Here is a 12349-nt window from a genome sequence, read left to right on the forward strand (position 1 = left end):
GAAGAACCAATTGCTACAGCAAAGTTTATTTTATCAAATTTACTGCAATGAGAGAGAGAGTATCACCTTCACGGGTGGCTCAGTGGTAAAGAATCCATCTGCCAATGCAGAAGATGTGGGTTTGATCCCTGGGTGGGGAAGATCCCCTGGAGAAGCAACCTACTCCAGTATTCTTGCCTGGGAAATCTCATGGACAGAGGAGCCTGGTGGGCTACAGTCCATGGGGTCATAAAGAGTCAGACACGACTTAGTGACTGAGCATACATGCACATACACGTCACCGTGATAGAAACTTAATAGCGTCCTTAGAGGAAGGAAGCCAGTGGAAAGTATCTGAAGGGTTTTGACTGGGAGAGTTTAGGTAGATTTTGTCAAGGAGAAGGACTGGGTTTGGGCAAAGTTCATGACATGATAGCTTTGAATTGGAAGGCACAATAATATGAGGACTTCAAAGTACTGATGAGTAAAATATTCGTCTTTATGAGTAAGTTATTTAGTTGGTTCACCATCTTAGCTTACAGTAACAGTAATTTCCTGGAGCAAATGGCTGTTATTTTTGCTTAATTGCACAATCACTTTGCACAGAGAAAGAAAGTATGTTGGTTTCTGGTGAACTTGATTCTTTAACTCTGATGCAATCTTTGCCAAAAAGTAGATGGACACTCAGCTGTAACATCCTCAAAAATATGAGGATGTCTTCCCAGCTCCTGTTTCACCTACTCCGAGAACTATGTTTAAAAATGGTACTAGATGGGACTTCTCTGGTGGTCAGTGACTAAAACTCCATGCTCCCAGCGCAGGGGCCCCAGGTTCAATCCCTGGTCAGGGAACTAGATCCCACATGCCCCATCTAAGAGTTCACATGTCACAACCAAGAACTGGTGAAAAGTAAAATTAAAAAATAAAAATGATGACAGAGTAATATTTCTACTACAAGCCCCTGCCCTCTCTCCCCATCTTCCCACCTCATCTAATTGGGTTATGGGTAGACATCTGGCCTAAGCCAGTCTATTCCTGACCCAACTCTTTTGTCCCAAGTATTCAAAACTGGAATTTAGAGTACTTTGTTCTCTTTTCTTGATCTGAATACATGTAAACTCCAGAGTATAAATATATACTGCTTATTAGTATATGCTTATTAGTCTCAAGTTATTTGTGTATAAACATAATGTTTAAAAATAATTGCCTTCAATGGAACCATGTGGGCATCCATTTCCTGCTGGATGGTGGCCCTCTTGAATATATTTTGTCCAGATTCCATAATCTTTTAGTCCCTTTTTATTATTTAAATAGTCTCATATTGGCATTTAAAGAGTCAATACCAATTATTTGTAAAATTTAGCCTCATTATCTAATTTCATACCTCTTTCCTTTTCCCCTTTGTACTCTGTCTATTTCTCTTGGGGCTTAAATAAGAGGTATAATCTACTCTTCCCACATGTCCCCCTTCACCTTCTCTGAGTTGTTTCCTCTGTCGTTGGGGAGGAGGAGAGTTGGAGGGGTGCACATATGATATCTCAGACTCAGATGAGAGTCCTCTTTTATTCTTTATCACTGTTGCCTAACATTGTCTGGCCAACTAATTTCCATAAGATGCTGGTGTCTAAATATTGGCTTTATCATGGAACACAGGTTTCCTCCTTCCCTTCCCTAGAATAGAAGTTCTAATGTTAATTTGACCACTTCCTGAGTTCCTGCAAACCGCTCATGCTGCAACCTCTGGCTGCTGGGTCTCAGTAAATGGCTCTGTAGGACTGGGGGAACTGGTAGAACTGATCAAGCCCATGATCTTTTGGTGTCCAGTCCCTACAACAGACTTCATTAACATGACTGTTAGAAAATGACAGTTAGAAAACCACAATTAGAAAATTTTTAAAAGGAGATATATTTCTAAGAAAAGGGGAGCAAGACAGGAAACAGCAGTAGAAAAGGTAGCAATTTTTTTCCCTAGCAACAAGATAATTCAAACTGCAAATCGTGAGACAAGCACAAATTGATGCTGTCATTCTGAAGGGAAGGGTGCAGAGTGGAGCTTAAAACAGGAGGATTTTTTGAATTTGTTAACCCTCTGCATCCATTCCCACACCCAGCATATCCAGGCATGTACACCTTCCTTTCCTTGGCAGAAAACTCGAGGTTCAGTCTTGCAGAGACAAGGTAATAATTTCAAGAGCATCAGATATAGCTAAGGAGACATAAGAGGCATGCAAGCATCATATTAAAAACAGGTATTGGGACTTCCCTGGTGATCCAATGGTTAAGATTCCAAGCTTCCAATGCAGGGCGCATGGGTTCAATCCCTGGTCAGGGAACGAAAATCCCATGTATTGAGTGGCCAAATTAAAAAAACAAATAGGTATTAAGAAAAAGAGAGATATTCTGTATTAGTCTGCTTGCATTGCCATAACACATCACAATACTATAGATTGAGTAGCTTAGACAACAGAAATTTATTATCTTACAGTTTTGTAGAGCAGAAGTTCAAGATCAAGTTCTGATAGGACTGGTTTCTGGTGAGAGTTCTTTCCTGGCTTACAATCACTTTCTCACTATATCCTTACATGGCAGAGAGAGAGCTCTCTGGTGTCTCTTCTTGCTACTGCTGTTCAGTCACTAAGTCGTGTCTAACTCTGCAACCTCATGGACTGTAGCCCACCAGGTTCCTCTGTTTGTGAGATTTCCCAGGCAAGGATACTAGAGTGGGTTGCCATTTCCTTCTCCAGGGTATCTTCCCAACCCAAGGATCGATCCCATGTCTCCTGCTTGGCAGGTGAGTTCTTTACCACTGAGCCACCTGGGAAGCTCCCAGTGTCTCTGTTAACAAAGACACTAATCCTACTGTATCAGGGCCCCAGATTTACGGCCCTGTGCATCTGTGTGCATGTGTTGTGTTCGACTCGTAGTGACCCCAAGCAGCCCACCAGGCTCCTCTGTCCATGGAATTTTCCAGCAACAATACTGGAGTGTGCTGCCATTTCCTCCTCCAGGAGATCTTCCCAACCCAGAGATAGAACCCAAGTCTCCTTTGGATCCTGCATTGGCAGGCAGATTCTTTGTCACTTAAGACACCTAGGAAGCCCATGGCCCCATTTAACCTTAATTACTTCCATTAAAGTCTTATCTTTAAGTACAGTCACACTGAGGATTAGTGCTTCAACATGAATTTTGGAGGACACAGATGTTTAGTCTGTACTACCCTCTAGCCCTGAGTTAAGTTGCTCAGAATATTGGCAGTAGACCTTATCCAGGGCTTCCCTGATGGCTCATAGCTCAGCGGTAAGTAATGCACCTGCCAATGCAAGAGACAAGAGTTTGATTCCTGGGTCAGGAAGACATTGAATAAATTTGTATAAGTCAAGGTTCTTCAGAGAAATAGAACCAATAGGGCATATATAAGTATAAATGATTCTATATATGTGTACTATAAGGAATTGGCTGATGTGATTACGGAAGCTGAGAAGCCCCGAGATCTGCAGTGAGCACCATTTAGCAACTATCATAGCAATAATAGATTCAAGAATGAATCATTAGTGGATTGTAGCTAAGTGGATGAAAGTTGATTGAATGACAGGAGGTATATACTTATTTATTAACTTTAGAGTGGATATCACTCTATTCAAAATATTAGAAGTTAAAGTAATTTTGCCCATTGGGCAAAGCAACATCATGTGCCTCATTGAGAACACAGAACCATTTCTGTGGATTTCTTACCTAAAATCATTACCTAAATCTGATCATTAGAAACATCAGATAAGTCCATATTGAGGAACATTCTATCAAATTGCTAGCTTGGACTCCTCAAAAATATCAAGGTAACAAAAGAAAAGAAAACATTGAAGAAAATTATCAGATCAGGGGTGAACTAATGAACTGTTATAGGTAAATATAACACATAATCCTGGATTGAATCTTGGATCAGAAGGAAAAAAAATGTTAGATATAAAAGCATTATTGGAATTTCTAGTCAGGTAAATTAGGCTTTTCCAGATAGAAACTAAGAAGTAAAACTATTTGCAAATGAAATAAACTTTTATGTAGAAAATCCTAAGAAATTCACTAAAACCTATTAGAGCTACTATATGAATTCAACAAAATTAGAGTTATACAAGGTCAATGTACAAAAATCAATTGCGTTTCTATATACTAGCAATGAATAATCCGAAGATGAGTTTAAGAAAACAATTTCATTTATAATAGTATATAAAAGAGAATAAAATATTTAGGAATAGATATAACAAAAGAAATGTAAGACATACATGGAAGGCTACAAAACACTCTTGAATAGGGAAGACACCTGTGTTCATGAATTGAAAGACATAATGTTAAGAAGACAAAATTCTCTAAATTGATCTACAGGTTAAATGCAATCCCTTTCAGAATCCCACCTGGCAGCTTTTTTGTAGAAATTGACAAACTGATCTTAAAATTCACATGGAAATACAAGGCAAGAGATAATATCATCTAGTCAGGACCACTAACTCCACAACTCTAAGGGGCACCATTCAGTAGCAGTATAACAGCCAGACATTCCCCACTGGTCAGTAGCTTTAAATTCCATAATCAGGCCCTACATGGAAAAATCAGCAAAGCTCTAGAGTTAGACAGCCATGAGTTCAGATCTTGGTGCCACCAGTTTTTAGCTGGTTACTTTGGAAAGTTATTTATGCTTTCAGGGTGTAGTAGGTACCTCCTACAATATTGCAATGACTCAATCCTTGTATAATGCACCCCCCCTTCCTGCCTTGAGTGTGTGTATGAACTATGAAGACAGAAGAGACACTCCCATGATTAGAGTATGTCATATGTCATTGTTAGCTTTAAGAAAATTAGTTAATTTTAAGAAAGGATGGACCTGACCTGACCACCTGAGCCTTTGAAATATAGGTCTTGAAGTCAGAGAGAAAAAAGTCTAAGATTTGACACAAGACATTCCCATTGCCTACTTTAAAGATGGAGAGGCTGTCTTTAAAGATGGCAAGGCATGTGGGCAGCCTGCGGGAGTTGAGAGTGACCCCAGCTGACAGCTAGCAAGGAAACTGGTACTTCAGTTAGTCCTACTTTCTCAAGGAGCTGGATTCTGCCAATAGCCTCAGTGAGAATGGAAGTGGATTTTTCCCCAGAGGCTTTGGATGAGAAAGCAGTCCAGATAACACCTTGATTTTAGCCTTGTGAGATCCTGAGCAGAGAACCAAATCATGCCATGCCTGGAATTCTTTTCTACAGACCATGAGCTAATGCATGGGTGTTGTTGTAAGCTGCTAGATTTGTGGTGATGTGTTATGAAGCAATAGAAGACTAATACACAGAGTACCCATTTCCTCACATGTAAAATGAAAATAATAGCACTATCTACCTCATAACATGTGTTGTTGTCAAATAAATAATCATACGACCACAGCAGCCTTTCATATAGTATCTACTTAATTTAACTTAGCTCTCATTTTCATTACTACTGCTATCATTATTGAGATCAGATGAAGCAAACTCTCAAAAAAGAAATCAGAATCTTCTCTAGTCAATCCATAACAAACTTAATTTATTCATTAATGTGCCAACCAAGGTATTTTGGCATACCCAGGATATGAATAGTATTCCTAACAGCATTCATATTAAAGCTTTGGCTTTTATTCAAAATCTGATTCATCTCAATGATGACATTTCCTAGTGAAAGATAACTTTCTCAGTCCTTCAAAGTATTCATCATCAGGCTACCTGTCAAGTTTTGATGATGGGTGGGAAATGATGCAGACAGCAAAGAGCACTCTTATAAATAAAAGCCCCCTGAATAAGGCATTTAAAACTTTATACATTAACTGTAAAACTGAAAGACTTCTGTCAACTCACAGCCCCAATGTGGTATTCATGACACACACAAGCCCAACTACCTGAATAGAGTCACATTTGTAAAATGGACTGAAGAGCTTTGTGTCACCTAATCCCAGTGTGGGCTAATGCTCAGTGTGGCTAACATTCATATTCTAAAATCAAGGGACTGTGAATGGGCACTTGTGCATTTGCAAAGCAAAATAGCACTTATTCCCAGTGGGCGTTTGTCTTCAACAATAAAGCAGAGCTATTGCTAACCTATATAATATTAGGCTAGGCTGAATTTACCTAAAACACTCCATAACTTTCATTTATGTTTCATAATATTTATTACCAAGACTGCTATGGAATTATCCTTCTTATCACTGACCAGGGGCTGCATACACTCCTTGATCTCAATTTTTATCAAATTTAAAACTATATCAGTATTTTAAGATCTCTAGAATTAACAGAAATGCACCATTAAATAATTAGATCAATAGAGGATGCCACAGGTCACAAGCAGATCCATGGATCTGCAATAAACTTCTACAAAATTAAAAACACTAGAGAAATGAAATTGGAACATACCTTCTCAGCAAACTAAAGCTGTCATTAACCTGCATGACTGTTTCTGAGATTGACTAATTTTGAGAAAATCATTCAACAGGTATTAAATATCTGCATCTGCCTTTGATAAACAACTTTTGATAACTGACATTTCTAGTAAAAATTAATTAAAAAATTTTCATTTCATTTAAAGTCATTCAATTCTCCTCATCTTAGACATAAATCCACTCTGACTCATTAGAATTATTTCACATTGCCTTTTATATTCTGAATACTAACAGAGTTCTTACTTTAATCATTCTTGAAACATTACTAATTTTTTGAAGAAAGTTTTTTCATAATTTTTATCAAACATCTTTGTTTTTCATCAAAGAAATATTAACTTACAAAGCTTTTTTACTTATATATAATTTGTAACTTGATTATTTATATGCACATCCCATTCAACATACTAGTTAAACAGAATGGTGCATCAATATATCAAATCCAGACTAAATCCTAGTATCTGAATGATGATACAGGGAATGTTTCCATATGCCAAAATAGCTGGGGAAGTTGATTTTCCACAGTAAAAGACTCGAAATAGCTTAAGCACATTTTAATAAATTTAGTCAATATTTAATAAACTTGATAGGTATGGGTAGATATTTGAGAATATAATCTCCAAATTCAAATGGGTATATATTTCCTTTTCTCCTTTGCTTTTCACTTCCCGTCTTTTCACAGCTATTTGTAAGGCCTCCTCAGACAGCTGTTTTGCTTTTTTGCATTTCTTTTTCTTGGGGATGGTCTTTATTCCTGTCTCCTGTACAATGTCATGAACCTCCATCCATGGTTCATCAGGTATTCTGTCTATCAGATCTAGTCCTTTAAATCTATTCCTCACTTCTACTGTATAGTCATAAGGGATTTGATTTAGGTCATACCTGAATGGTCAAGTGGTTTTCCCTACTTTCTTCAATCTAAGTCTGAAGTTGGCAATAAGGAGTTCATGATCTGAGCCACAGTCCGCTCCCGGTCTTGCTTTTGCTGACTGTACAGAGCTTCTCCATCTTTGGCTGCAAAGAATACAATCAATCTGATTTCGGTGTTGACCATCTGGTGATGCCCATGTGTAGAGTCTTCTCTTGTGTTGTTGGAAGAGGGTGTTTGCTATGACCAGTGTGTTCTCTTGGCAGAACTCTACTAGCCTTTGCTTGCTTCATTCTGTACTCCAAGGCCAAATTTGCCTGTTACTCCAGGTGTTTCTTGCCTTCCTACTTTTGCATTCCAGTCCCCTATAATTTTTTGGGTGTTAGTTCTAGAAGGTCTTGTAGGTCTTCATAGAACTGTTCAACTTCAGCTTCTTCAGCATTACTGGTTGAGACATAGACTTGGGTTACCGTGATATTGAATGGTTTGCCTTGGAAACGAACAGAGATCATTCTGTCATTTTTGAGATTGCATCCAAGTACTGTATTTCGGACTCTTTTGTTGACTATGATGGCTACTCCATTTCTTCTAAGGGATTCCTGCCCACAGTAGTAGATATAATGATCATCTGAGTTAAATTCACCCATTCCAGTCCATCTTAGTTCACTGATTCCTAGAATGTCGATGTTCACTCTTGTCATCTCCTGTTTGACCACTTCCAATTTGCCCTGATTCATGGACCTAACATTCCAGGTTCCTATGCAATATTGCTCTTTACAGCATCAGACTTTTCTTCTATCACCAGTCCCATTCACAACTGGGTGTTGTTTTTGCTTTGGCTCCATCCCTTCATTCTTTCTGTAGTTATTTCTCTACTTATCTCTAGTAGCATATTGGGCACCTACCGACCTGGGGAGTTCATCATTCAGTGTCCTATCTTTTTGCCTTTTCATACTGTTCATGGGGTTCTCAAGGCAAGAATACTGAAGTGGTTTGCCATTCCCTTCTCCAGTGGACCACATTCTGTCAACCTCTCAACCATGACCTGTCCATCCTGGGTGGCCCCACACAACATGGCTTAGGTTTTTTTTTTTAAATAAATTTATTTATTTTAGTTGGGGGCTAATTACTTTACAATATTGTAGTGTTTTTTGCCATATATCGACATGAATCAGCCATGGGTTTACATGTGTTGCCCATCCTGAACCTCCCTCCCACCTCCCTCTCCATCCCATCCCTCTGGGTCATCCCATTGCCCCGGCCCTGAGCATTTGTCTCATGCATCGAACCAGGAGTGGTGTTCTGTTTCACATATGATAATATACATGTTTCAATGCTATTCTCTCAGAACGTCCCACCCTCACCTTCTCCCTCAGAGTCCATAAGACTGTTCTATGTATCTGTGTTCTTATTCTGTCTCGCATATAGGGTTATCGTTACCATCTTTCAAATTCCATATATATGCATTAGTATACTGTATTGGTATTCTTCTTTCTGGCTTACTTCACTCGGTATAATGGGCTCCAGTTTCATCCATCTCAATAGAACTGATTCAAATGTATTCTTTTCAATGGCTGAGTAATATTCCATTGTGTATATGTACTACAGCTTCCTTATCCATTCGTCTGCTGATGGACATCTAGGTTGCTTCCATGTCCTGGCTATCGTAAACAGTGCTGCGATGAACATTGGGGTACACGTATCTCTTTCAATTCTGGTTTCCTCGGTGTGTATGCCCAGCAGTGGGATTGCCAGGTCATATGACAGTTCTATTTCCAGCTTTTTAAGGAATCTCCACACTGTTCTCCATAGTGGCTGTACTAGTTTGCATTCCCACCAGCAGTGTAAGAGGGTTCCCTTTTTGCAACACACCCTCTCCAGCATTTATTTCTTGTAGACTTTTGGATAGCATCCATTCTGACTGGTGTGGAATGGTACCTCATTGTGGTTTTGATTTGCATTTCTCTAATAATGAGTGATGTTGAGCATCTTTTCATGTGTTTGTTAGCCATCTGTATGTCTTCTTTGGAGAAATGTCTATTTAGTTCGTTAGCCCATTTTTTGACTGGGTCGTTTATTTTTCTGGAATTCAGCTGCAGGAGCTGCTTGTATATTTTTGAGATTAATTGTTTGTCCGTTGCTTCATTTGCTATTATTTTCTCCCGTTCTGAAGGCTGTCTTTTCACCTTGCTTATAGTTTCCTTTGTTGCGCAAAAGCTTTTAATTTTAATTAGGTCTCATTTGTTTATTTTTGCTTTTATTTCCAATATTCTGGGAGGTGGGTCATGGAGGATCCTGCTGTGATTTATGTCGGAGAGTGTTTTGCCTATGTTTTCCTCTAGGAGTTTTATAGTTTCTGATCTTACATTTAGATCTTTAATCCATTTTGAGTTTACTTTTGTGTATGGTGTTAGAAAGTGTTCTACTTTCATTCTTTTACAAGTGGTTGACCAGTTTTTCCAGCACCACTTGCTAAAGAGATTGTCTTTTCTCCATTGTATATTCTTGGGCATGGCTTAGTTTCATTGAGTTAGACAAGGCTGTGGTCCATGTGATCAGATTGGCTAGTTAGTTGTCCGTGAAATTCAGCCATTTGAATGCTGAGTTCCAAAGAATAGAGATAAGAAAGCCTTCCTCAGCAATCAATGCAAAGAAATAGAGGAAAACGATAGAATGGGAAAGACTAGAGATCTTTTCAAGAAAATTAGAGATACCAAGGGAACATTTCATGCAAAGAAGGGCTCAATAAAGGACAGAAATAGTAGGGACCTAACAGAAGCAGAAGATATTAAGAAGAGGTGGCAAGAATACACTGAAGAAGTGTACAAAAACGTTCTTCAAGACCCAGACAATCACGATGGTGTGATCACTCATCTAGAGCCAGACATCCTCAAATGTGAAGTCAAGTAAGCCTTAGGAAGCATCACTTAGGAAGCATCACTACGAAAAAAGCTAGTGGAATTCCAGTTGAACTATTTCAAATCCTGAAAGATGATGATGTGAAAGTGCTGCAGTCAATATGCCAGCAAATATGGAAAACTCAGCAGTGGCCACAGGACTGGAAAAGGTCAGTTTTCATTCGAATCCCAAAGAAAGGCAATGCCAAAGAATGCTCAAACTACTGCACAATTGCACTCATCTCACACGCTAGTAAAGTAATGTTTAAAATTCTCCAAGGCAGGCTTCAGCAATACGTGAACTGTGAAATTCCAGATGTTCAAGCTGGTTTTAGAAAAGGCGGAGGAACCAGAGATCAAATTGCTGGGCTGGAAGAAGCACAAGCTGGAATCAAGGTTGCCGGGAGAAATATAAATAACCTCAGATATGAAGATGACACCACCCTTATGGCAGAAAGTGAAGAAGAACTAAAGAGCCTCTTGATGAAAGTGAAAGAGGAGAGTGAAAAAGTTGGCTTAAAGCACAACATTCAGAAAACTAAGATCATGGCATCCGGTCCCATCACTTCATGGGAAATAGATGTGGAAACAGTGGAAACAGTGTCAGACTTTATTTTTCTGGGCTCCAAAATCACTGCAGATGGTGACTGCAACCATGAAATTAAAAGACGCTGACTCCTTGTAAGGAAAGTTATGACCAACCTAGACAGCATATTTAAAAGCAGAGACATTACTTTGCCAACAAAGGTCCATCTAGTCAAGGCTATGGTTTTTCCAGTAGTCATGTATGGATGTGAGAGTTGGACTATAGAGAAAGCTGAGCGCCGAAGAAGTGATGTTTTTGAACTATGGTGTTGGCGAAGACTCTTGAGAGTCCCTTGGATAGCAAGGAGATCAAACCAGTCAATTCTAAAGGAAATCAACCCTGGATATTGGAAAGACTGTTGCTGAAGCTGAAGTTCTGATACTTTGGCCACCTGATGCGAGGAGCCCACTTACTGGAAAACTGTGATGCTGGGAAAGATTGAGGGCCGGAGGAAAAGAGGGTGACAGAGGATAAGAAGCTTGGATGGCGCCACTGATTCTATGGACATGAGTTTTAGCAAACTCTTTAAGATGGTGAAGGACAGGGAAGCTTGGCATGCTACAATCAGTCCAGGGGGCTGCAAAGAGTTGGACATGACTTAGTGACTGAACAACTACTACTTCTAGAGATGAATTTAATGATGCTTCATAGCAGTGCTATTATAAGAAATTATAATGAGCAGTACTCTTATTAGAGCAAACACAATGAGATGATGAGAGAGCTGGCAGAGCTCAAGGAAGTTTCCCAGATGAATTAAATTCCCAGATATAGAGGTCTAAGACACAGGTCATGATTCAGCATTCTGGTTTCTAACTTTCTCCTCAAATTAACATATTTACATTTACTCAGATTCTACCATTCATTTTTTTTCATTTTTTCATTAAGAAAAAGTTAATTTTCAACTTTCTAATGCCTCTTAAGATCAAATATTTGCATGGATAGGCTTCAAAAGGCCTATATGTTTTTAAAAAACACTTTTGTGAAAAAACATTCTTTGAATGGTATTGTTTTAATCCCAGCAAAAGTAGGGCAATAATCAACTCCCTCACTGGTTAAAATCAATATCCTCTTTGTATTATTTAAAAGCGTCTGCCAAAGATCTCAAAGGCATTACGCTATGGTGAAATTTTTACATGAATTCTTAGAAGATGTGCGCTTTTATTTGTCTGTGCTCTCTGTATGATATTGTCTCATCATTTACCTTAATATGTTTTACTACACAACTTCTATTTTTCATTTCTGTATTGGAAAGGTACTATCACGTTGTTGAACCTAGTAGATAGTCAAAGGCTCACTAATGACTCAACTCTATAGACATTGATCGAACACCATCTGTGTGCAGATTAAAACAGTAGCTGCTGAGGTAAATACTAAGATGAATTAATCACAGACTTTATTCTCCTAAAGTTCACAACCAAGTGACAGAGATTGTGACAAGATATATAATTCAGTGCCTGGGTAAGACATTGAGGAAAAAAAGGAGGAGGAGACAGTGCAATTTTTAGATACAGAAAGTTTCTAATTTACTATTAGCATGGAATTTACATCGTTTACATGAGTTTCATTGCAAAAAAAGAAA

Source organism: Giraffa tippelskirchi, chromosome 2 (assembly GCF_054371585.1).
Source record: "Giraffa tippelskirchi isolate mGirTip1 chromosome 2, T2T-mGirTip1v1.2.pri, whole genome shotgun sequence".
NCBI lineage: Eukaryota > Metazoa > Chordata > Mammalia > Artiodactyla > Giraffidae > Giraffa > Giraffa tippelskirchi.